Source organism: Mus musculus, chromosome 5 (genome assembly GCF_000001635.26).
Source record: "Mus musculus strain C57BL/6J chromosome 5, GRCm38.p6 C57BL/6J".
NCBI lineage: Eukaryota > Metazoa > Chordata > Mammalia > Rodentia > Muridae > Mus > Mus musculus.
Genome location: NC_000071.6, coordinates 119,613,475 through 119,636,704, shown reverse-complemented (window position 1 = coordinate 119,636,704; position 23,230 = coordinate 119,613,475). Strand labels below are relative to the sequence as shown.

Genomic DNA, 23,230 nt, shown 5'->3' with positions numbered 1-23,230 from the left:
TGGGGTCCCCTCACCTTTGGATGCCAGGGGCTTGAGAGTACGATGTTTGGATATCCATATGAGCTGGGTCCACAGATGCTGGGTTGCCCCGTATGGAGTCCTGGTGGCTCACAGCCCCTCAAGGAAGAGGGCAAGGCATGGATGCTCAGCTCCACCTCTGCTTAACCTACCCTCTTGCCTTCTCGTCACTAGCAATACTTCAAATAAGCTGAGTCCAGCCAGAGGCTGGAAGTCAGGGGCTGCAGTGGTATCCTTGGAGGCAGCCCTCCAGGCCAAAGAGCAGAGAGTGGAACTCAAGTCTGGGCTGGAAGCTAGGCTGTCCCATTGCCCTCTTAGAGGCTCCTGTTGGGGGTGGTGGGTCTTGACTGTGACCTTGGGGGCTGCTTTCATCAAAGAAAGAGAACTTGGGCCTGTTTCAGGAGGTACACAGGGAATTTCCGGGACAGAGGCATAGTTCATGAGCTTTGTGGCAGACACCCTCTACACTGTCAGCACCAAGATAGGCTCAAGTGTGTTACTGTGGCACTTGGGGAAGAATTCTGAGCGTGTGCGGCCCCCCACCTCCACCCCGCCCCCGACACTCTCCAGCCCTTCCCCTCCTACCCTAGTCTTTATTTTTTAAAGGAAGTGTTTATTAGCTTAGTTCGCTGAGTTTTGTTACTTCCCAGATGTAGGACCTTGGGGCGGGGTGGGCCAACGGAACCTCTTTGGGTTTTAGTTTGGCTGTCTGTAAACTAGAAAAGTACAGTCCCGGTTTTTGCTCCTCTGTTGCTGGGTTAAATAAGAGCAACATGGAGAGGAAAGGGTGTGTCTGGCTTTTACATACATCCAGGTCACAGGCCCTTTCTGAGGAAGTGAGAGCAGGGACTCCAGCAGGAGCAGAAGCAGGAACCATGGAAGATGGCTGCTAACTGCTTTGCTCTGTCTTCCCTTTCTTACCACCACCAAGGAATGGCATCAACCACCACTGTGGGCTCAGCCCTCCTACATGAACCGTCCATCAAGGCAACATCCCACAGACATGGCCATAGGCCTGTCTGATCTGGACAGTCCTTCATTTGAGACCCCTGGACCCAGATGAGACTTAGTTGTGTCAAGTTGGCAATAAAAACAAAGCCAGTACAATTATAATGAGAATTGAGACTGTCCACACAGGTCTAGGTGTGCAGTTTCACTGGTACAATACTTCCCTAGCACATAGAAAGCCCCTGGTTCCGTCCCCAGCACCACATAGATCAGGCTTGGTAACTCTTGTCTGCTATCCGAGCATTAAAGAGATAAAGGCGGGTGGATCAGAAGCTCAACCTCATTCTTGGCTATATGGGGAGTTTGCAGCTAGCCTGGGCTACCCGAGACCCTGTCTCAAAACAACAGCAGCAGCCTTGTCTGTATTGTCTATATACACCATGATTGATAGCTCTTTGTGTCTTCTTTATCTCCCTTTTCCTTGGTGTTGGAGTATAAACCTTGTCCATTTCAGAGAGGTGGTAGCAGGAGGGATGTCTGTTTTAGTTAGGTTTCTATTGCTGTGATTAAGCCTTGGTACAGAAGGACTTTATTTGCCCCGTGTGGCTGAGTCATAGACCAGAGTGACATCCAAGCAGGAAGCTGGAGGGAGGAACTGAAGCAGAGGCCTGGGAGGAAGGCTGACAACCTGCTTGCTCCCTGTGGCTTGGTTGGCTTGCATTTTTATGCAACCCAGGATCACCTGCCTAGGGGTGGCACCGCCCACAGTGGGCTGGACCTGCCTTCAGTAACCAATCATTAGTTAAGAAAATTCCCCACAGGGGACCCAAACCAAAGCAAACCAACCAAACAAACAAACAAAAACTAAACAGCACTCAGCCTTTACATAGAGATTTCTGTTCCAAAAGCCCAAATAAACTTTAACTTTGTTTGTTTGTTTGTTTGTTAATTGGTCAGTTATTCTGTGTCAGCAGCAGAAAAGCAATTACGTCAAGAGCTCAGTGAGACTGCCTGAGCCTTGGTGGTGGTGGTGGGAAGGAGTGGGCTCTGTCTACTGGTCATCACGTGGCTCTTCCTCTGGACAATATGACCTGTTGTCTCTCTAGACCTCCCAATCTCTTCTTACAGGGCACCCATCAGTTCTTAGTAGGGCTTGCCTAAGTTTGCTTTAATCACAACATCATCTTTTTTAATATAACCTCATTCTGGGGTACAAAAGGTTGGGGCTCTAAATTAGGAATTTTGAGACAACATCATCCATAACAAACATTTTTGGAATTTTTTTTTAATATCAAAATTATATGAGGAAGGGGGCTGGAGAGATGGCTCGGTGGCTAAACGCCTTCCTGTGCAAGTCTGAGGGCCTGAGTCAGATCTCTAAGCACCCACATAAAAATCCACGACGTCCTGGAAGATGGATGCCTGTAATCCCAGCACCTGCTAGGCAGAGACTAGATCCCTAGGGCAAGCTAGCTGTCTAGGCCAGCAGATTCCAAAGGCTCTGGCTTTAGAGACAGAGTCTGCCTCCATAAACAGAATGTCGGGCAATCCAGGAAGTCACTCAGCATCCACTTTGGCCTCCACATATAGATGACTCACGCATGGCAGGCAACACACATGTATACATGCTGAGAAATACAACAGGAGGCCAAAGATTATGAAATTATTGGTAAATGATACTGGGTGATGCTGGAACATGCCTGTGATCCCAGTACTCAGAAGGTAAAGGCAGGTGGATATCTGAGGTCAAGACCAGCCTGGACTATAGACCTAGTTCCACAACAACCAGGGCTACATAGAGAAACCCTGTTTTGAAGTCTACACTTCCTACCCCAATGAAGAGAAGGCACAAGAAAATATTCACTGCCTCAGGGGAGCAGGAAGTGGTTGGCAGGGCTGTGGGTTTCTCACGGGCACAGTTGCTCTACTGTTAGGACAAAGAAAGGGGTGGCACCCGTGTCCCCTCTTCGTGGCGGAGAATGCATTGGGAGGTCACATGACTTCTCTTGAGAGAAGTCAGAAAGTTGAGGAGCTAGGCTCTGCACCACTCCCTAGGGAGGCTAACCACTGCCTACCCCTCCTCCTGTAAGAGGGATAAGATCTGTCTGGACAGACACATCAGTACAAGGACACAGAGGACCCTGGGCCAGATAGGCTACTGGGCACGGTGGCTGGGTTCTCTCATTCTTGTGCCCACTCAAGGGATAAAATTCTCTATCTTAGGCCAAGAATCCTTGAAGTACTTGTGACCTGGGTATCTGTGGCCTCTTCTAAGGACCTGGAAGTGACAGCTGAGACCTGTCTAGTGATGTGACATCATAGGAATTTGAGGTTGGCTTGGTGATGGTAATGACTGGCTTACAGCCCGTCAGGGAGGAGGGATGAGATAGAGCCTGGAAAGGGGCTGGCCAATGGCTGGGTACTCTGAAAGCAGACAGCGGCATGGAGCTTGTGGCTGGATACTGCTTGCGTGCTTGAGGGTCGCTGATGGGATGCTGTAAGGTTGCAGATGGAAAGAGCAACCACCCCTGAAGGAGGGTGGATCTTTGGATGCACAGCACCGGGTAGTCCTTACAGAAAACATCAGAGATCATCACACCCGTGGGTCCAGATGAGGAGGCTGAGGTTCCGAGCTGACCTGGTCGAGGTCTCTTAGAATGAGCAGTGGAAAAAGTTACAATGTCTTTCTCACGGTGCTACACCCTCAGTGTGTGGCATGTTGGGGACTGAACCCTGGGTTTCTCTGGAATGTACAAGGACCTTTGATCTCTCAGATTCATTGGGGGTATCTCAGGGTGGCCTTGAACTCCTGATGCTTCTGGGGCAGAATTACTGCTTTCAGAATTACTGGTTTGTACCATAAGGTCCAGCTATGATTTTTTCAAAAAGTACTCTATTGTATTTTTTAATGTGTATGGGCGATTTGCCTGTATGTAAGTCTGCTCATCGAGTATGTATCTGATGTCTGAATGTGCTAGACTAGAAAAGAGTTGGGTCTCCTGAAATTGGGAGTCACAGATGGTTTCGAGCCACCATGTTGACTATGGTTTTTGTACTCTGGACTCTTGAGCAATCTGGAATCATGTCACCTGTAAGATTTCCATGATCCTGCTTCTGTTTTCTATTCAGACTCTGGGCATGTGGACTCCATGTTCATTTTCTTGAGAATTTTAGGCGTTTATACACGGTATTCGTTAGCTACAGCTTCATAGCAAAAGACTTTAAATTTAGAACTTAAAAATAACGATTTTGAATTTTTGTCTTTTTGACAGGACAAATGCTAGGAACCTCGGGCCCCATGTGTAGGAAGCAGATATTCCTTCTCGGAGTTTCACTCTAGCCCCGGGAATGTTGTCTTGACTAGGCCCCAGTTGCCTGAAGGCTTAACAGAGGCTGGAGGACTCAAATACAAGACTAGACTCACATAGATGGTGTCTTAGTTAGGGTTTTACTGCTGTGAACAGACACCACGACCAAGGCAACTCTTATGAAGGACAACACTTAATTGGGGCTGGCTTACCAGTCTGGAGGTTCAGGCCATTATCATCAAGGCAGGAACATGGACACATCCAGGCAGGCATGGTATAGGCAGAGCTGAGAGTTCTACATCTAGTTTCAAAGGCAAACAGAAGATTGATTTCCAGGGAGCCGATGAGGGTCTTAAAGCCCATGCCCACAGTGACACACCTACTCAAGGTCACACCTCCTAATAGTGCCACTTCCTGGGCCAAGTATATTCAAACCACTACAGATGGCATGGTACCCTGTCCCTCACCCCCCCACCCCCCAGGACAGAAAGCTTGTGTCATGGCAGTGTCTTAGTAGCTGAAGATCAACAAAGGACTGAGGGCAAAGTTGAGGTGTCTCAAGACCTGGTCTTGGAATTTGCACTCCCTATCTCTTTTAAAGGTCCCAGTTTAAACCAATCCTTTCCGGTGAAACAGCTTCCTGTAAATACCTGGATTCAAGAATCATGGGACCATCCAGGGTGGTGCACACATTCAATCACAGCACTCAGGAGGCAGGGGCAGGCAGATCTCTGCGAGTTTGAGCCCAGCCTGATCTATAGAGCAAGTTCCAGGACAGTAGGGTTACACAGAGAATCTATTGAGAAAAAAAAAAAAAAAATCAGGTCCATTTCTGTCTGCCTAGAACCCACTCTCCTTTAACCGTTATTCTCTCATATTTAATTTAATTAAGTTTTAAAAATAACATATCTTTGTCCACAGGGTGGGGGGGCATGGACCACCAAGCATACATGTGGAGGGTGACCTGGGGGGCCGCTGGGTCCTGAGGATCTAACTGGGGCCACTGGCTTGGCAGCATGTGTGCTCTTTAGCCCTACTTTAATGTTGCGTTTTGGTTTGTTTTGAAACACAAGGCCTTCTGTAGCCTAGGCTGCCCTTGAACTTCCTGTCTCTGCTTCCCAAGTGCTTGGGATTGTAGGCTTTGATCCTTCCTTTGACCTTCTTCTTCTGGAAGATCCTTAGCTGCCCTCCTGTGCTAAGTACCAGGTAGTATTCTCGTTGCTGGGGTACGACATCTTGTTGAACGCTCTCTACCTTTACAGTTCTCACCTGTGATAATCCCTTGTACTCTGAGACCCCCTGCAGTTTTATTTATTTATTTATTTATTTATTTATTTATTATTTTTGAGGTGGGGTTTCCCGGTGTAGCCCTCGCTGTCCTGGAACTTGCTCTGAAGACCAGGCTGTCCTAGAACTGAGAGATCTGCCTGCCTCTACTTCCTGAGTGATTAACAGTGTGTACTGCTGCTTCCTTGGCTGCTGCAGCCACCACCACCAGCAGCAGCAGCAGCAGCAGCAGCAGAGGTGCAATTCCCACCGTTCCATCCCCAAGCTCTAACTTCTTCTGTGTCTAACCTCTTCTGTGCTGCCCACCTCCCTTGCAGCAAGCAAGCAATAGAAACCTCACAGCAGCCCCTGACTTACACTCTTTCCCTCTGCCTCTGCTAAGTAGACAAGAGTGCAGATTCCCTTTGGCAGGCATACTCTCACCTCTGTCTCCTGCCCTGCCTAGCCTTCCCTCCTCCTGCATACCTTGCTTGCACCCAAGGGAGGTATTGCCTCTTGAGATCCTGCCTCTCAAGCCTCTGCTGTGCAGGGCACTCTGTTTTTATTTTTCAAGGCAGAGTTTCTCTGTACAGCCCTGGCTGTCCTGGAACTCACTCTGTAGACTGGGCTGGCCTGGAACTCAGAAATCCGCCTACCTCTGCCTCCCAAGTGCTGGGATTAAAGGCATGCGCCACCATAGCCAAGCTGTGCAGGGCACTCTGACCTGGAAGTTTTCTCTCTTCTGATCCGACTGGGCTGGCCTGGTCATCAATTTTTTTTTTCTTCTGTCTCAGCATTTATTGTCTTTCAATAGACTGTCTAGGCTAAGCAAGGTGGTGCCTGCCTGCCATCCTGCCACTTGGGAGGCTGAGGCAGGAAGATTGCCAGTTCTAGACTAGCCTGGACTACAGAGTGGTAACACTGACTACAGATAAACAAACTCAATCCTCCCTCCTCTGCTACTACCAGTGGTCATCTTTCTTTTTCTTTTGAAACCATGTAGCCCAGGCTAGACTTATATTCACTGTGTAGCCAAAGATGACCTTAAACTCCCAATCCCCCTGCTTCCAACTCCCTAGTGCTGGGGCTGCAGGTGTATATTATGAGGCTTGTTTTATTTCATGCTAATTTTCAAACACAGAGCTTTGTGCTTGCCAGGCAACCACTGTATCTACCACCTGAGTTAGTTACACCCCAGCCTCAAATGGAATCTTTTAACTGGTTTGTGGCAGTTTCTTTGCGGCCCTTGGTCCATCTGGTCACATGGTCCCAGGTACCTAGACCTAGAATGGGACTGAAGAGGTCTTTGCATCCTGAGATTAGAGACAGGGTTCACCCTCTGGATAGAGGAGGTGGCCAGGAGCCATGATGACATTGCTTCCATTGTATATGTGTTCCCCTTCCCCCCAACCCCCTTAATTAAGGCGCCTGGCCAATGGGGGATGCCCTTGCAAGGCAGCGTCCACTGGGGGGTTGGGGCGACCCCAGTGGGCCACACACAGACCCAGACAAACAGAGGGCTTTCTGAAATGGATGTTAATTGTCTCCAGGCCAAGGAGAGCCACAGAATGAGAGTTTTCCGGGCTGGCCCAGGGGACAGAGAGGTAGAGAGAGACCTCGCCTCTACCCCCTGGTCACTCTCATTTCCTCACCGGCTTTCCAGAAATCCAGGTCGTTTTCAAGCCGGGGGGCTGCCTTCTATCGCTAGAGCATGGGGTCGCTTCCGGGGTCACCAGCCGGACAAGCAGGTCAATTTTAGCAGGAAACCCCATATTTAAGAGGGGCCGGTGGAGCCAGGGCTCGGAAATGTGGCCCTGACCTTTCAAAAAAATCTTGAGTCTTTCTACTTCAGTGTACACCTGGGGCGCTCGTGCACACACACACACACACACACACACACACACACATACACACACACACACACACACACACACACACACACACACACCACACACACTCCCTACAATACGAACTTACTAAATTAACTACTTGAGCACACGTGTGTATTGGGCGTGGGGGAGGGGCCTTCAAATAAGTCCTTTGGAAATCTTTCCTGTTCATTCGGGTGAGAGAGGCTCAAAGTTCTCAGTTCTCATTTCACAGATGAGAACACCCAGCCCGGGAGGGGCTGAGAGGCTTTTACTCGGGACCCCTTAGCTGGGTACCATGTACTGAAGCTTAATTCTCCTCTGTTTCTTGTGCTGCACCATCTCCTCATTTTAGCCTTGACCTTCTGACCTCTGAGCTGAGGAAAGGTTCTTAGGAAGCACCCAGAGACGGTCAGGAGAAGTTGATTGCAGACCTTCCTCTCTGGTTTGGCTGATCTCGGGAGGGGGGGGGGGGAGGGGGAGGGGAGGGGAAGGAGGAGGGAGGAGCCTCTCTCCGTCCCATCCAGCCACCCACCCGAGGTGCCATTAAAGTTAATTGTTTTTACTGCCAGTTTTACATACTCTTGTAAATCTTTTTACGATGTGGCCCTGGAACAACTGTGTGCAGAACTCGGAAGACTGAAGGTAGCTGGAATACAGGGCACTTGGGGTGGGGGTGGGGGTGGGGGTGTCGTGCTACACCAAAGGGTGTAAAAGGTAGGAAGCCAGAGAACTCTCTAGAAGCATCTCTTCCCCTTTTTACAGAATAACAAGCCTAGGTCCTTCATCCGCATCCACATCACAGGTTTCTGTCAGGTGAGGCTACAACCACCCAGAAGCCCAATATTTGGAGAGGCCCTCCTTCTTGACCCTCAGGGATCTGAGATGCCCAGAAACAGGCATGAAGTCCAGACTACAGCCTTTGGAAAGTTAGCATGGCTACAGTGACCTATGGGATCCCTTTCAGCAGGAGTGTGCAGGGCCACACTGGGTGTGGTGTCAAGGCAAGCGGGTACACAGGAAGGAATGTGCATTCTGCAGTGTGGGGACCCCTTCAGCTGCAAGTTACCTGCTGATACCCTGCTGCCTTACCTCTGTCTTCTGTCATAAAACAGTGCCCATCTATTAATGCCCTGTTAATATGAGGAGAGATAGAGGTCGCTGTACATTAGGCTCTTCTGTTCTCTTCTCTTCGCCCCTGCCACCCCCATCTGCACCCTCCATATCATCTGGTATAAAGGGAAAACCTTAGCTTCCAAGGCTATGCCTAGATGCTCAAGTACCCAGGGAAGCACTAGATATACAATATCTGCATCTACAGTGGCTTCTGTACTTTTGGGGGGTGGGAGTGGGGGAGGGAGGAGTTTCGAGGCAGGGTCTCCTCTGTATAGCCCTGACTGTCCTGGACCTCACTCTGTAGACCACACTGGCTTTGAATCCATAGAGCTGCCTGCCTCTGCCCCTCAAGTGTTGGGATAAAAGGCTTCTGCCACCACTGCCTGGCTGAGACAGTCTTACCTGGTAGCTCAAGGTAGCTTCCGAGGTCTCCATCTTCCTGACCCAGCCTACCTCGTGCAACCCCCATGCCCAACTTTGTAATATTTATAATCAAGCCAAATATCTATCAGGCACCAGGCGTGTGGGTGAGGTGCGCTTACCCTGTGGGTAGCTCACCCGCTTGGTAGCATGTTGTGGACTGGTCTGTCATCTGAAAGGGAATCAGGAGCAAGCACCAAGAAATGAGCTGAGCAGTCTCTCTCCAAATGTTTTCTGTAGGCAAGGTGAGCATCCCCTCCACCTTCATTATTTGCTAGCGTAGCAACAGAATCATCTCAAACACCAGCTAGCGAGTTTTCTCCGTGTGCCCACCTAGGTTCATCGAGTGCTGTAGCAATTGTAGAGGCGTCCGAGGGAGACAGGGGCCAGCGGGTTGGCTAGAACGACTTGCAACTATGTTAATGACTTTGGCCAAGTAACGTTTGAAGTTCAACTGAGCCAGAATGGACAGAGACGAGGTAAGGGAGGCAGAGAAGTTGAGTTCAACTCCTGGAGACTGGCGGGAATGGGGGCGGGGAGGGTGGGATTGGAAGTGGGGGTGGGAAAACAACCCTCTCTCCAGCCGCCCATCCTGCACCAGAGAAAGAATTGTTCTACAGCTCAGCCAGAGTCCTGCAAACTCGCTCCAAGGCCAGCTCCAACCCCAAACTTCCTCCCAGTTGCCGCGTCCCCATTTGAGGGGCGGTGATCGCGACTACTCAAGTGGGGTTAAAGGCTGCAGGGAGCACCTTGGAAGCTAGAGCCCTATTTCACACCGGGCATCGCTCGGGTGGGTCAGTGGCTTACAGAAAAAGCCCGAGTGAGGGAGACCAGCTGCTGCTGGCACAGGCCGGAGCCGGGGCTGCCGGGATCCGGGAGCTGGCACGGCCCTTGTGTTCCGAGAAGGCTGCGCTTGCGGTGGCACTGGGCGGTGCACGCGGGCCGGGAGGTTAATGACCAGGCTTTTCTGTAAGCTCCGGGAATTGAGAACATGTCTGTGAAGCTAATGAATTGAACCAGGAGGGTGAGGGTGAGTGCCCTGGGCCTGGGGCCTGGGGCCAGGGATTCCCCCCAGAGAGACCGAGGGGCACACTCGCTGGCCTGGTCCTTTCACCATACTGGAAGGAAGGAGAAGCCCTGGAAGAACTGGGGAGAGGCTCTGCAGAAGGCTATCAGCGTTTTCCCCCCTCCCTCTGGAAAGTCCAATCAGATTGTACCATGACGCTGAAATTAGTTTTCCAAGTGGTTTCTTACAATTTTGGGCTAGGGAGGTGGGGAGGAGGAGACAGGGTCTCTTTGTAATCCAGGCTAGCCTCAAACTCACTCTGCAGCCAAGAATGGCCTTGAGTTTCTGCTCTCAGCTCCGCTACTCCGCCACTTCGCAAGTGCTGGGATTACAGGCTCGCACCCAGTTAATGGGGTGCTGGGGATAGAACCCAGCATGCCAGCACTCTAACCATGATACCACAGTCCCTGTTCTTTGATACGACTCCTAGTGTTATTCAAAAAGGTCTAGACTGTTCGTCCCTGCATTCTTTGAATCCTGCCACATCAAAAACGCATGAATGATGTGGCCCTTTTAGCATTTCCCCGGGTCCCTCCCTACAACCTCCATCCCATAGGGGGGTCATCCTCCTCCTATAGGGATAAGATATCTGCTTTGGTCCAAGCTTCCTTTCCCAGCGTCTCCTGCAGACCCTCCAGCATCGGCATCTGAGGACCTGACTCACTTTCCCACTCCTGCGTCTCGCTCCAGTCCCTGCAGCGTGGCCCCAAGCTTTTCCATCTCACTTCTGCAAGCTGTCTGTTCTTCCCATTCACCATCCCCCTCGCCCTCCCCACTTTTCTCTCTCTCTTTTTTTTTTTTTTTTTTTTTTTACGAGCTTCATCGCTGATCTGAATGTTCCTCCCTCCGTGAAATTTCAATCTGAGCTCTCCCTGGAGCGGCCTTTCCCCTCTTGTGGCCTGCCAAGTCGTTTGAAGGCTGCGCAAACATTCTTCCAGCCTCTAGTCCCCCGGAGTCTCGGTCTACACACACGTGAGGGAGGGTAGAGGCGGCTCCCAGCCAGATCCAGGGACCGAAGGGGAGGAGGGAGAGAGGAACAGGAGAGAACACCCCCCCCCAGACTCTTGGGTCTCTAGGATTGTGGGGTGGGGGTGGGGTGCCCGTGTAGACCCGCAGGAATATTCCCTAGCCCACTTTAGAAGTCCTAGGCAGGAAGATGGTTGCCACTTAAGAAAGATGGAGTTGAGGATAGATAGTTCATGGCTGTGCTCCATTCTCAGGCATTCTTTGAAGCTAGGAGGTGGTCACTTCGTTTTACAGATGAGGAAAACTGAGGCTGCGCCATAGGGTATGTTTCTAAGCCATACAATTGGGATTCAATGATTTAGTGACCACTCTTCATAATTCCCCCACCCCCAAATAGTGGGTGATTCCAACTTACCCTTCCAGCACTCTGGAGGCAGAAGCAGGAGGATGGCTGCACAGTCAAGACCAGCATGATTTGTGCAGTAAGTTCCAAGCCAGTCAGGGCTATGCTGCAAGGTCTTGCTCCAAACCAAAAGCAAGTCCCAAATATTATCATTACATTGTGTGACACAATGTAACAATATTCCATGCTAACTCCTCCTTATTAAAAACTATGTTGCACTATGTGCTTCGCCAGCCATTTATTTATCTTCTCTCAGTGTTCCTACATATTAGTGCCTTCTACCCAATAGATAAGAAAATGAGGCACAGAGAAGGTGAGTAGCCTACCTAAGGATGCACAGGTTGTAGGATTAGGATTCAGGTAGAGGTGCCTGTGGCCCTCTACATCTATCCCTCTGATACCCCAATTCCCCCTTGAATCCCTTGGGAGAAAGCCCATCCAGGCTCAGCAGCTAGGTTTGGAGCTTTCTTCCCAGTAAGGTTACTTTGGGGACACATGAGAAAATGGGAGGGAACAGGGGGGGTTATATAAGGCGAGAGACTTCAAAGGAGGCCTCCACTGGGGTGCATAGCCTTGACTCTGGGCAGCTAGCCAGAGGAACTACTAAGCAAGCTGAGGGCTGTCCACCCCCATGGCTGACCCATCTCCCTGCTCCAGTGACAGACCTGGGCAGGAGAGTTTGGGATTCTCTAGTAAGAGGAGGAAGGAGAGAGACATCCAGTAGTGGATAATAAATTACAGCAACCAGCATTTATTGAGCATTTGCTCTTTGCTAAGCATGATGCTATGCTTTTTTCTTTTTTTCTTTTTTCCTTTTTTTGGTTTTTTTTCAAGACAGGGTTTCTCTGTGTAGTCCTGGCTGTCCTGAAACTCACTCTGTAGACCAGGCTGACCTCGAACTCAGAAATTCGCCTGCCTCTGTCGCCCAAGTACTATGCTCTTTTCTAATGTTACCAATAAATACACAAAGAGTTTCCATTATCCCCTCGTTTGAAAAGGTCCAGAGAGGATAGGTCATGTCATTCACTGACAGTCGAACAGCCTCTAAGTGACTGGGTTGGAGGGAGCCCACAGTAGTTAGTAAGTTTGCAGAAACTGGGTGAATTCTGGTGGAAGTGTCTTGATGAGCTCCAGATGGGGAAACTGAGGCCTGGCAAGGTCTGTGTGTGTGTGTGTGTGTGTGTGTGTGTGTGCGCGCGCGCGCGTGCGCGCGTGTGTGTGCGTGTTGGGAGTTGGGGGTGGGGAATGAAAGTGGACCTCACATGGTCTGAGGCCCACACTCTTCCACCATTTTCACATAAGCGGTACAGACATGACCTCAGGTTGACCGGGCGTTTCCTACTGTCCTTTACTTAAGGTGTGACTTTGTGCAAATTATTCTACCTCTTGGGGGCCTTGAGTTTTCCTGTGGCAAATGATGGCTGTACATGGAGCTAAGTTAGTTATTTATTTGCCGGGCTTCTTGATCATAATACTTGTTGACACCCAAGAGGGCACAGCTAATCAATGGGCTAATCAGGCACAGCCAGTGCCCAATCCCAGAGGCTCTGGGGCATCAGGCTTCCCTGGTTCCTAGAGTGGGTGGCACAAAGCTAATTGAGTTTCTTCTTTGGCCAGCACCCACAGGCTTTGGGTCCCAGGAGATCCAAGCCATATCAGAGAAGTGGGTTATAGCTCTGCCCCTAGGGTTTGTCTGTGGATCTCTTTTCTGAAGACCCCAGTGTATGGATTGGTGAAGAGGTGATCTGGGAAGATGGAGCTTGGCCTGGGGTCTCTAAGACCCTCAGGATCTTTGCAACATGTCTGTGGGAAAACCTTTCAAAGCCTCCTGTGTACATGATGGTTTCCGATCCAGAGACAAGTGCTCTGCAGCAGCTCCCTCTTTATGCCCCCACCCCCGTGTAATTAGTCCATTGTCACTGTTATTGTTTAGCCCCCCACCCAACCCCCACTCTGCTGTTCCCCACCATGAGCCATTAAAATCAGAGGTTCAGAAAGGCACAGTCACCTGGGCAAAGTGCAGAGTCCAGAGCAAGAGAGAGACTGATGGCTATCCGGATAGCAGAGAGGAGGAGGGGAACACACAGGAACTTTGTGATGGAAAAGAACATTGGGTCCCCTGCCTCCCTGGCCTGGATGTGGGATTAAAGTGGACATCCTTGTCAGGATCACAGATGCAGGACGCCAGAGTCCCAAGGAACCGGGTCATCTCTGCAGTGACTGCCGCCATCTGTATGCAAAAAGTGGCTTCGGAAATGACAAATGCAGATGCCTCTCTGGGACTGATTTCTCCAGATAGTCCCCTTCCTTGTCACTGGGTTGGGGAGCTGACCTTTACACCACAGAAAAATTCAAGCTTCCAGCATGTGCTTCAGGAAATGGAAGGGGTAAAGGGTGTGAGGCTTCAAGGGCAGCTAGGACCAGCCTCTGTGTGTGTTGTGTGTGTGTTGTGATATGTGTGTAGTGTGCTGTGCAAGATGTATGTGTGTGGTGTGTGTGAGTTATGCGTGTGATGTGTGTGTAGTGTGATGTGTGAGATGTGTGTGTGGTGTGATGTGTGAGATGTGTGTGTGGTGTGTGATGTGTATATGTGTGTGTGTGTGTGTGTGTGTGTGTGTGTGTGTGTGTGTATGTGTGTGTGCACACTTGGGCAGGGGATCCAGTGTGATGGCTCTGCGTATAGGCTGGGGTGGCAGGCCAGGCATCCTACCAGAGGTAGGGCAGGTACCCTGTGGTCTGAGAAGGAAGGAGACAGTGTTGTGCTGACTCAGAGACTTGGACTCTCAGGAGAGGCTGTCCACAGCCCCTTCTGAGTCAAGCCACCCATGGTGTCTGGCCTCCAAACTTGGCATCTCACTTCATGTGTGCTTTTGACTTTCTGTGCTGCCTGCAGACAGAGAGACATTCTGGAGTGGAAGGAATAGTGCCTGAGGGGTGGCCCAGCCTGATTCTCATTCTTATCCTCTGCCTCTACTCCCTGCCTCTTCTCCCAGGAGAAGGTCAGTGTGCATATATCCATAGTGCAGCTGGAGAGGACCAGAGGCTGGGCTGGCTGCAGGGCAGGGGAAGGAGGAAAAGACAGAAGGGAGCCTGTGTAGTGGGGTTGGAGAGTGCAGGATATGAGCTGCAAACAAAGGGGCCTGGCCTTGGATCTGGAAGGGCTGCTGAGTGATGATCCCCAGGCCAGAAGGCTGGTGCCTGAGAGACAGACAGGAGTGTAACAGTGGCGCTTAGAGGAGAAGACTCAGTGACAACCCCCAACACACGTGCACTCGAGCACACACACACACACATCTCACACATCACAACACACAAACACACACATATACATACAAACATACACACAAACAAACACACATATATATATACACACTCACAAACACACACACACATACAAATACATACATACACACACATACACATAAACACACACAAACACACCCATATACACACCCATACACACACACACACACACACACACACACACAGCCCCTACATTGGAAGCTCAACCTCTAGATCACAGGTTCTCAGCCTGTGGGTTAGATTTATTCAAACAACTTTTTCACAGAGGATGCATATCAGACATCCTGCACATCAGATATTATTTACAATATGATTCATAACAGTAGCAAAATTACACTTACGAAAGCAGCAGCAAAATAATGTTATGGTTGGGGCCACCACCACAGGAGGAACTGCATTAAAGGGTTGCAGTATTAGGAAGGTTGAGAACCAGTGCTGTAGATTATGAGGGGGAACGGCCTGCCTCGGGGAAGCTGAGTTGGGACAAATCTGGGATCACAATGAAGATAGCTATTGCCTCCCCATGCTTCCCTACTTAATTTCCAGATTGTGGTGACACCGTGGGTTTCATCCCCTGAACCGTGCAAATGCGGCATGGCGACTCATGTTTATAATCCTAGCATGAGTCAAGACAGCCAGAAGTTCAAGGGCATCCTTGTATACATAGTGTGTTCAAGGCCAGCCTGGAATCAAAATTACCTCTCACATCTGCTTCTTTGGGCATCAGTCATGGGAGCCTGCCTGTGTTTGATTTTCAATCCATGAGCACCATTCTCAATCCCAAGGTGCCCCCAATGAGGGGATGAGGAGAGTTTATTGACTTCAGTCCTTTCTTCAGCCTTGAAGAGAGGGGACAGCTTTCCTTGAGGTGTGGGGTAATGAACCATCCATAACTGTACTTCTGAATTCCCATCTCTGCTCCAAGGCTAGCTGGTCCTTGAGTTTCGTGTCAAGCAAGCCTTCTTGTGTTACTATGACAGCCACCTCATGGAGTACACAGCATGCACAGGGATCTCACTAAACACTCTGCAGATGTTGGATCAGGAATGTTCGGAAGGGCTCTGCACCCTGGGAGTCATGATCCCAAGGCCCATTTTACAGATAGAGACACAGAGGTTGCTGGAGAGGTTTCATTTGCTCATGTTTATAGGACCAGAGTTCACAGCTAGGCAGGCTGACTCTTGTGGGGTTAAACTCTGAAGGAACTGTCCAGAGCCAACCTGTCGACTCAGCTTCTCAGGAGGCTGAGCCGGGAGGATTGCAAGTTTGAGACCTACCTGGGCTATAGCAAAGTGAGTTCAAACCCAGGAGGGTCAATTTAGTGAGACTTTGTCTCAAAGTAAGAAAGTGTGAGTGGTGGGTTATAAACGTAACCACTTGTTATAAACATGAATGCCATTCCAATGTATTTGACTCAGAAGCATGTCTGTTGAGAGGAGAGTTAAAATGCACATTCCAAAACCAGCACACCAATTTGCTGCAAGCAAGACAACCATACTTAAAGGCAATGAAGTGGGGACAGGATGGTGTTCAAGGCCATCCTCACAGCTGGTGCTGGGTGAGATCTTGCTTCAAACAATCAAATGGATACGAGGTGGTGGTAGAGCTTGTGTGTTTGTGTGTGTGGGGGGTGGGGGGCATGAGCAAACACACATGTTCACACATGTGTATTCACATCTTCACAGTGTCCTGGGTGGTGTCGATTCCTGGAGTTAGCCAGGAAGGAACTACAAAGGTATTAAAAACAAAACCCGCACAGGCCTTAGCCAGGAGAAGAGGGAACTTTCCAGAAGAGAAGCTGCTTCTGCTGACTGTAAAGGGGGTCTGGGCCAAGCCCACCAGCTCATTTTGCTTCTCTTTCCTGCCATAGCCGGCTCCTTGCCCAGCCCGCCTGCCGTGTAACCCGATAGTTTATCTTACCCCGCCAAGCAGAAATAAAACTACCGAGTCAAACATTGCAAACAGATGCCACTGTGGCCAGAGCCCAGGGTACAGGGGCCAGATGCTCTTGGGAGCACCCAGGGAAGGTGGAGATGGCGAGCCTGGTTCTTCCAGATCCTGGGGGTCTGGAGAGTCAGCTGTTCCTGGGATTGAAACTTTGGGATCACCAAGGGACTTCCAGAAAGAGAGGTGGGGAGGAAATAATAGAATGGTAGGGGCTCGCTCTCCCTGCACACATTCCAACTCTGAGGCTTGCCAGTGTTCAATGGTAACAGCCCTTCCTTCCACAGAGGGGAAATTTAGGAAGCCTTGAGTTTAGCCTCCTTGAACTCCTCTTGAGGTCTCCTAAATGCCCCCAAAGAACACATGCTAAATCCCATAAGCTTCCTTTTCTTAAGTGTCTGCTTCTAAGCTCACAGGGGAGTTCTGGAGCTTAGAATGGTTTCTTACACATCTCTCCTTACCCCTTCCCCATAAATCCTCTAGATGGCTGCCAGCATACCCTTCTCTTCTTTTGGATTCATGTTATTTTAAATTGTGTGTGTGTGTGTGTGTGTGTGTGTGTACCTGAGCATAGATGACCTAAGAAGAGAGAGGCACTAGATACTCTGGAGCTGAGTTTCAGGAAATTGTGAACCATCTGACCTGAGTACTGAGCACCAAACTGTGGTCCTTTGCAAAAGCATATAAGTGCTCATAACATTTTGGCCCTGTCTTCTTCTTTACACAAAAGTAGAGAAGCTTGCTCTTCAGTGCTCCAGGGCCTTCATTGCTTATGGTGGATTTAACTCTGGAGTTAAGTGCTAATGCCTTTGACATTGGAGTGTTCACTTGTCCAATGAAATGATGTTTCAAATCCATGTCTGAGAGCCCAGTCCCTGAACTGCTGAATATACCTCCTTCTGGCTCAGGTATCTGCAAGCAAGACATAGTTATTTGCCAGGGGATGGTAGCATATGCCTTTATGCCCAGCATTTGGGAGTCAGAGGCAGGTGGATCTCTGAGTTTGAGGCCAGCTTGGTATATAGAGTGAATTCCAGGACAGACAGGGCTACACAGAGAAACTCTGTCTTGAAGAAGAAGAAGAAGAAGAAGAAGAAGAAGAAGAAGAAGAAGAAGAAGAAGAAGAAGAAGAAGAAGAGGAGGAGGAGGAGGAGGAGGAGGAGGAGGAGGAGGAGGAGGAGGAGGAGGAGGAGGAGGAGGAGAGGGAGGAGGGGGAGGGGGAGGGGGAGGGGGAGGGGAAGAGGGGGAGGGGGAGGGGAAGAGGAGGAAGAGGGGGAGAGGGGGAAGAGGAGGAAGAAGAAAAGGAGGAGGAAGAAGAGGAGAAGGAGGAGAAGAAGAAAGAAGAAGAAAGAAGGAAGAAGGAAGAAGGAAGAAAGAAGAAGAAGAGAAACAATTACTTTTAAGCTGTATATGCTTGCACATTGTATGAATGTGACCCAGGATTTACATATATTAGGCAAAGAAATGCTCTATCTCTGCACTATACCTCAACTCTGTTTTTTTCATTTTTATATAAAAGTTTTGGGCTAGCCGGGCAGTGGTGGCTCATGCCTTTAATCCCAGCACTCAGGAGGCAGAAGCAGGCAGATTTCTGAGTTCGAGGCCAGCCTGGTCTACAGAGTGATTTCTAGGATAGCCAGGGCTACACAGAGACACCCTGTCTCGAAAAAAACAAAACAAAAACAAACAAACAAAAATGTTTTGGACTGACAAGATGGCTTAGCAGGTATGAGGGTGCCCAACTCTTGTTGTGGAGCTAAATTTAGTTCACAATAGCCATGTTAGCATACGACTGCCTGTTAACTCCAGTTCCAGGGGATTCTACAGATGTGACCTCTGTGGACCCATGTACTCATGTGCACATACCTGCACACACAATTAAAATTGCAAAATTATAACTTTGTTATTATACTTGTTGGTTTGCTCTGTGTGTGTATGCGCACATGGGTATAGGCACGCCCTGGCATGCCTGTGGAGAGCAAAAGACAATGTGTGGGAGGTGACTCCCTCTTTGCCCAATGTGGGTGCTCAGGATCCAACTCAGGCCAACAGGCCTGGTGACAAGAGCCCTCCTTCATAAGCTGAGCCATCTCACTGGCATTCTCTTCTTTTTCTGATCCAGTGCTACTGAAGTGGAAATGTCTTATATCCTGTTTTGTGATTCCCTGCCTCAGAGCTGAGTCACCCCTGCCTGAAGAAAGGATCCTTCATCCCAAGGCTCACTCACTTCCTATCCAAGCCATCTCAAGGTACCAGCCCAGGATGGTAATTCAATCTCCTCCTCCTCTTCCTTCTCCTCCTTCTCCTTCTCTTCCTCCTCCTCCTCCTCCTCCTCCTCCTCCTCCTCCTCCTTCCTCCTCCTCCTCCCTCTTCCTCCTCCTCCTCCTCCTCCTCCTCCTCCTCCTCCTCCTCCATCCTCCTCCTCCTCCTCCCTCCTCTTCCTCCCCCTCCTCCTCTTCCATCCTCTTCCTTCTTCCCCTCCTCTTCCTCCTCTTCCCCGACCCCCCCCCCCCCCCCACTTCCACAGAGAGCCAGCCTCTGGCTTCTTCTTAGCCTTTGGAAGTTTGTATCAGGATTACTGAATAATCCATTGAAGGCTGTACTAGCATTCAGTTTCGAATCTTCCCGAGGAACTCACAGTATGCTCATTAAAGACAAACAAGGCAAGCAAGAGCATCATGGCACCTGCCTGTAACTCCATTCTCAGAAAGTGAATGTCAGAGGATTAGAAGTCCAAGGCCAGTCTTGGCTGCATAACAAGTTTGAAGCCAGCCCAGGCTATGTGAGACCCAGGTGGGTGCAGGAGAGAGGCAGGGATAGCAAGATGGCTCAGCAGGGAAAGACTGTTACAGCCAAGCCTGGCATCCTAAGTTCCGTCCTGGGGAGTCAGCATGAGGACATGCATGCACGTGTGTGCACACCCATAAATAAGAAAATGTAATACTAGAAAGAAAAGGAGAATTAAAGAACCGGGCAGATCCTGTTGCTTGGTGTTCTTAATCTTAAAACTAGAGCCTTCCTAATTAAAAAAAAAAAAAAAAGAATTTAAAAAACAAAAAACAAACAAACAAACAAACAAAAAAAAACTAGAGCCTTGATACTCTTCTTCAAAGCCCCTGGGTGTGCCCCTGGCACTCTGGAAATAGTGGTTGAATGAATGAAAACAGACAATGGGATGTGAATGGGGAGAGAAAGGATAAGAAGGCAAATGGAAAAGAGGGGCCATAGCTCAGCAGAAGGTTGAAGGCTTGTCTATAATATAAGGCCCTGGGTTTGATCCTCAGCACTAAGGGGGAAGATGGAAAAAGAATAAGGAGAAGGAAATGGACTGTTGTTTTCATAGACATCAGAAGCAATTGTATGTATGTGCGTATACCTGTGCAGAGGCCAAATTTTAAAATAGCTGAGACAAATTAGATCAACACTTGTCTATTCTTTTTTTAAAACTATTTCTTCCTATGTATACATACATGCACACACACACACACTCACATATACACTCACACACATAGACACACACTCACATACACGCTCACACAGACATATACACACAAAGACAGACACAGATACACACTCACATACAGACACATACACACAGACCCACACTCACACACAATCATGCACGGGCACTCACAGAGACATACACATTGATATATACACATAAACACACACTCTCACACATACTCACACTCATATACACACTAACATACACAGAAACACACACACAGACACATATACACACACACACAGTCACATACACACAGACACACACCAAGACACACACACACACACACACACACACACGAGACTCTTCTCCAAAATGCCTGAGACTCTTCTCCAAAATGCCTGTGTGCTCAGGGCTGCAGCCAAGCACTTGCTCTGAGACTTGGCGGCACCGGCACCCATCTCCGGATGTTCCTTCTTTCCAGGCTCCTTATGGTCTGGTCTCTATCTTAGGCTTGCTTGTGACAGACAGGCCAGGCCAGGCACCCTAGAGGCCACTCCCCCTCCTCAGTCTTGGTGTGTGTATGGGGGTGCTGTCCCCTCTGAAACTGATCCCTGATCGGCTGTCTTTGGATCTAATTTGTTTCTCTGTCTGCCGGAGGTTTTGAGGGGTGGGGTAGGGGTCTTGCCAGGAGACTCGGTGGTCACAGGTGACATTAATCATGTCTGCATCCTCTGAGAGAGAGAGAGAGACAGGGATAGGGATAGGATATCAGAGAGGTGACCAAGCATTGCCACATGATTCAAATCACCTCAGCATTGATTGAGTTCACCCTGAGTTTCAGAAATCACCACAACTGTTTTTCCCCTTCACCCAACGTCAACAGGCCCTTAAAGGGGCAGGATCCATTTACACCAGGCATGGGGTACATTAGCTGGTACCTCGCCCATTAAATGTTAACTGCTAGATGCGTCTTGGACAAATTCGATTTACTCAAGATCCCCTTCAAAGGTCCTGGGATGATTAGCTGCCCCGTCCCTTCCTCTGGGCAGGGTTGGGGGTAGAGGGTACTTTCCTGGTTTGGCCCTAGTCTGTGACCTATTGGGTGAGGGGATGTGTGGGCTGGAAAAAAAAAAAAAAAAGGCCCTGGGTGGGGTTTGATGGGAATCCCCATAGCTGTTTAAAAGAGACATAGTTTCTGAACATGTAACAAAGCAGAAACAAAGTCAAAATAACCACGATGCCTCCTGCCCCAGAATGGGAGGAAAAACAGTGACCCCCTACCCTGCCCCAACCCAAAATGCCGTTTTCTAGAGAGACGGTTTCTGTACAGAGATGTTTCCAGAAGCTTAATGGCAGCACACACCCCAGTCTGTTGAAGAGAACACTCAGGCCGGGCCCCAGAGGCAGGATTTCACTTTTGTAGCAACAGTTGGCCTCAAGGAGGGTAGTGGTGTGTACTACCATTTTCAGCTTCAAAACTTAGCTGTGTGCAAACCAGAGCAAACAGAAAGTCAGTCCGGACCAGAAGTAACTGGAGCTCAAGATGATCTTTTCCGTGATTTCTCTAATACATGTAGCAAGGGGCAAGCAGTCACGAGGTTTAGAAAAGCTACATTGTTTCATAAAGATCCCAGGCTTCTGGTTCCTAATTGTGGGACTTACAGCAATCACGTGTCTCCTGAGATGATAATCCAAAGGCAGAAATCTTAGTGTGTGCTGGGGTCCCCATAATAGTTCATAAGTATATGTATGCTGGATTAGGGGTGCTGCTTTAGCAGCCCCCCCCCCCCCCAGTGTGTGGACCTGTTTGTTTTGAGAAGTTTTAGAATGTCCATAAACTCCGAGAACTCTACGCTCAAGGAGTGATAACTGGGCCGCAGGAAAACTGAGAGTCAATTTGTAGCATGGACCTGACATGATTGTAGAAATCTGTAATCCCAGTACCACCCAGGAAGCTGAGGCAGGAAGGTCACCAGTTTGAGGCCGGCTTCTTTCAGAGTAAAAATGACGCAGGAGGTGTGTGTGTCTCTAGGGTAGATGCTTGCCCTGTATGCAAGAGAAGCTCAAGGCTAGGCTAAGATACCAACAAAACAAAACATCTCAAGCATTTAGAGCTCTCAGGATGGGCGTGATGGATTCATTGGAATCCCAGATTTGGGAAGCAGAAGCAGAAGGATTTCTGCAAATTCATGGCTGACCTAGTGTGCAAGGTGAGTTCTCAGATAGCCAGGACTACACAACAACACATCTGAGACACACACACACACACACACACACCCCGAAACAAAATGAAATTAAAAAGTAAAAATCAAAAAGGCCGGAGATACAGTTCAGGAGGGAGAGTGTTTGTTTGCCTAGTGTGTAAGGCTGGGGCCCTGGGTTTAATCCTTGGCTGGCTCTGCAGAGTTAGGCGCATAGGTGCAGCCTTGCAATCCCACCCAGCACCTAGGAGGGAGAGTTCAGAGGATCTTGAGTTCAAGGTCACCTTTGACTACGGAGTTAGTTCAAGGCCACCCTGGGCTATGAGAGACCCTGTCTCAAAAAACAGAAAAAGTACTAGCGACTCTGGCCTAGAATGAACAAGAAATCAGGAGAAAATGAGAGGGAAAAAACAAACAAACAAATAAATGGAGGAGCAGGGGGTCAGCGTGGGTTGGGGGGGGGATATCCAGAGCTCTGGCAGCATGTGCATGTACAGAGAAAGAGAGCACAGAGCCCAGGAGAAGGACAGACAGGAAGACACAAGGAGAAATGGGTGACAGGGAGAAGCCAGGCCATCATGGAACTTGAAATGTGAAGTCCCTGGCCAGGCTCTTCGTCCTCACCCCACCCCACCCCCCAGAACTCAGGATCTCTATCAGCTTCAGCAGGCTCCAGGTCCCTCTGCTAGTCTGGCGCCCTTGGGGACACTGTGGGGATATCACAAATTAGACATCAGGCCTGCAAGGCGGATTACATCAGGGAGGGCTGGACTGTGGAGAAGATCAAAGACTTGCCTGGCAGGGCTCCCAGTGGGGCCCCCAGGCCTGAATTCCTGGCTGAACCCCTAGGAAACATTCTGATGTGCAGATAGAAGCCGGAGCAGTCCATGCCGGCTGCCTTCTCCCCCCTCCCCTCCCTCCGAGGCCGGTCCTCTTCCCCTGTGGTCCTCCCTGG

The 23,230-nt window shown here is 49.5% G+C and overlaps 2 long non-coding RNA genes across 2 annotated transcripts in view; one reads left to right on the top strand and one right to left on the bottom strand.

Moving 5' to 3' along the window:
* The window catches only part of Tbx3os1 (T-box 3, opposite strand 1), a 60,256-nt gene that overhangs the window by 34,804 nt on the left and 2,222 nt on the right, over positions 1-23,230 (top strand). The window contains exon 3 of the long non-coding RNA NR_166476.1: positions 18,749-18,875. This is a non-coding gene — a long non-coding RNA (T-box 3, opposite strand 1). The remainder of the gene's footprint in view (positions 1-18,748; positions 18,876-23,230) is intronic.
* Positions 2,243-10,763, bottom strand: Gm16063 (predicted gene 16063). The gene is made up of 4 exons (NR_046178.1): positions 10,675-10,763; positions 4,925-5,070; positions 4,487-4,575; positions 2,243-3,617 (listed from the first exon to the last, which is right to left on the bottom strand). It is a non-coding gene; the product is annotated as a predicted gene 16063 (long non-coding RNA).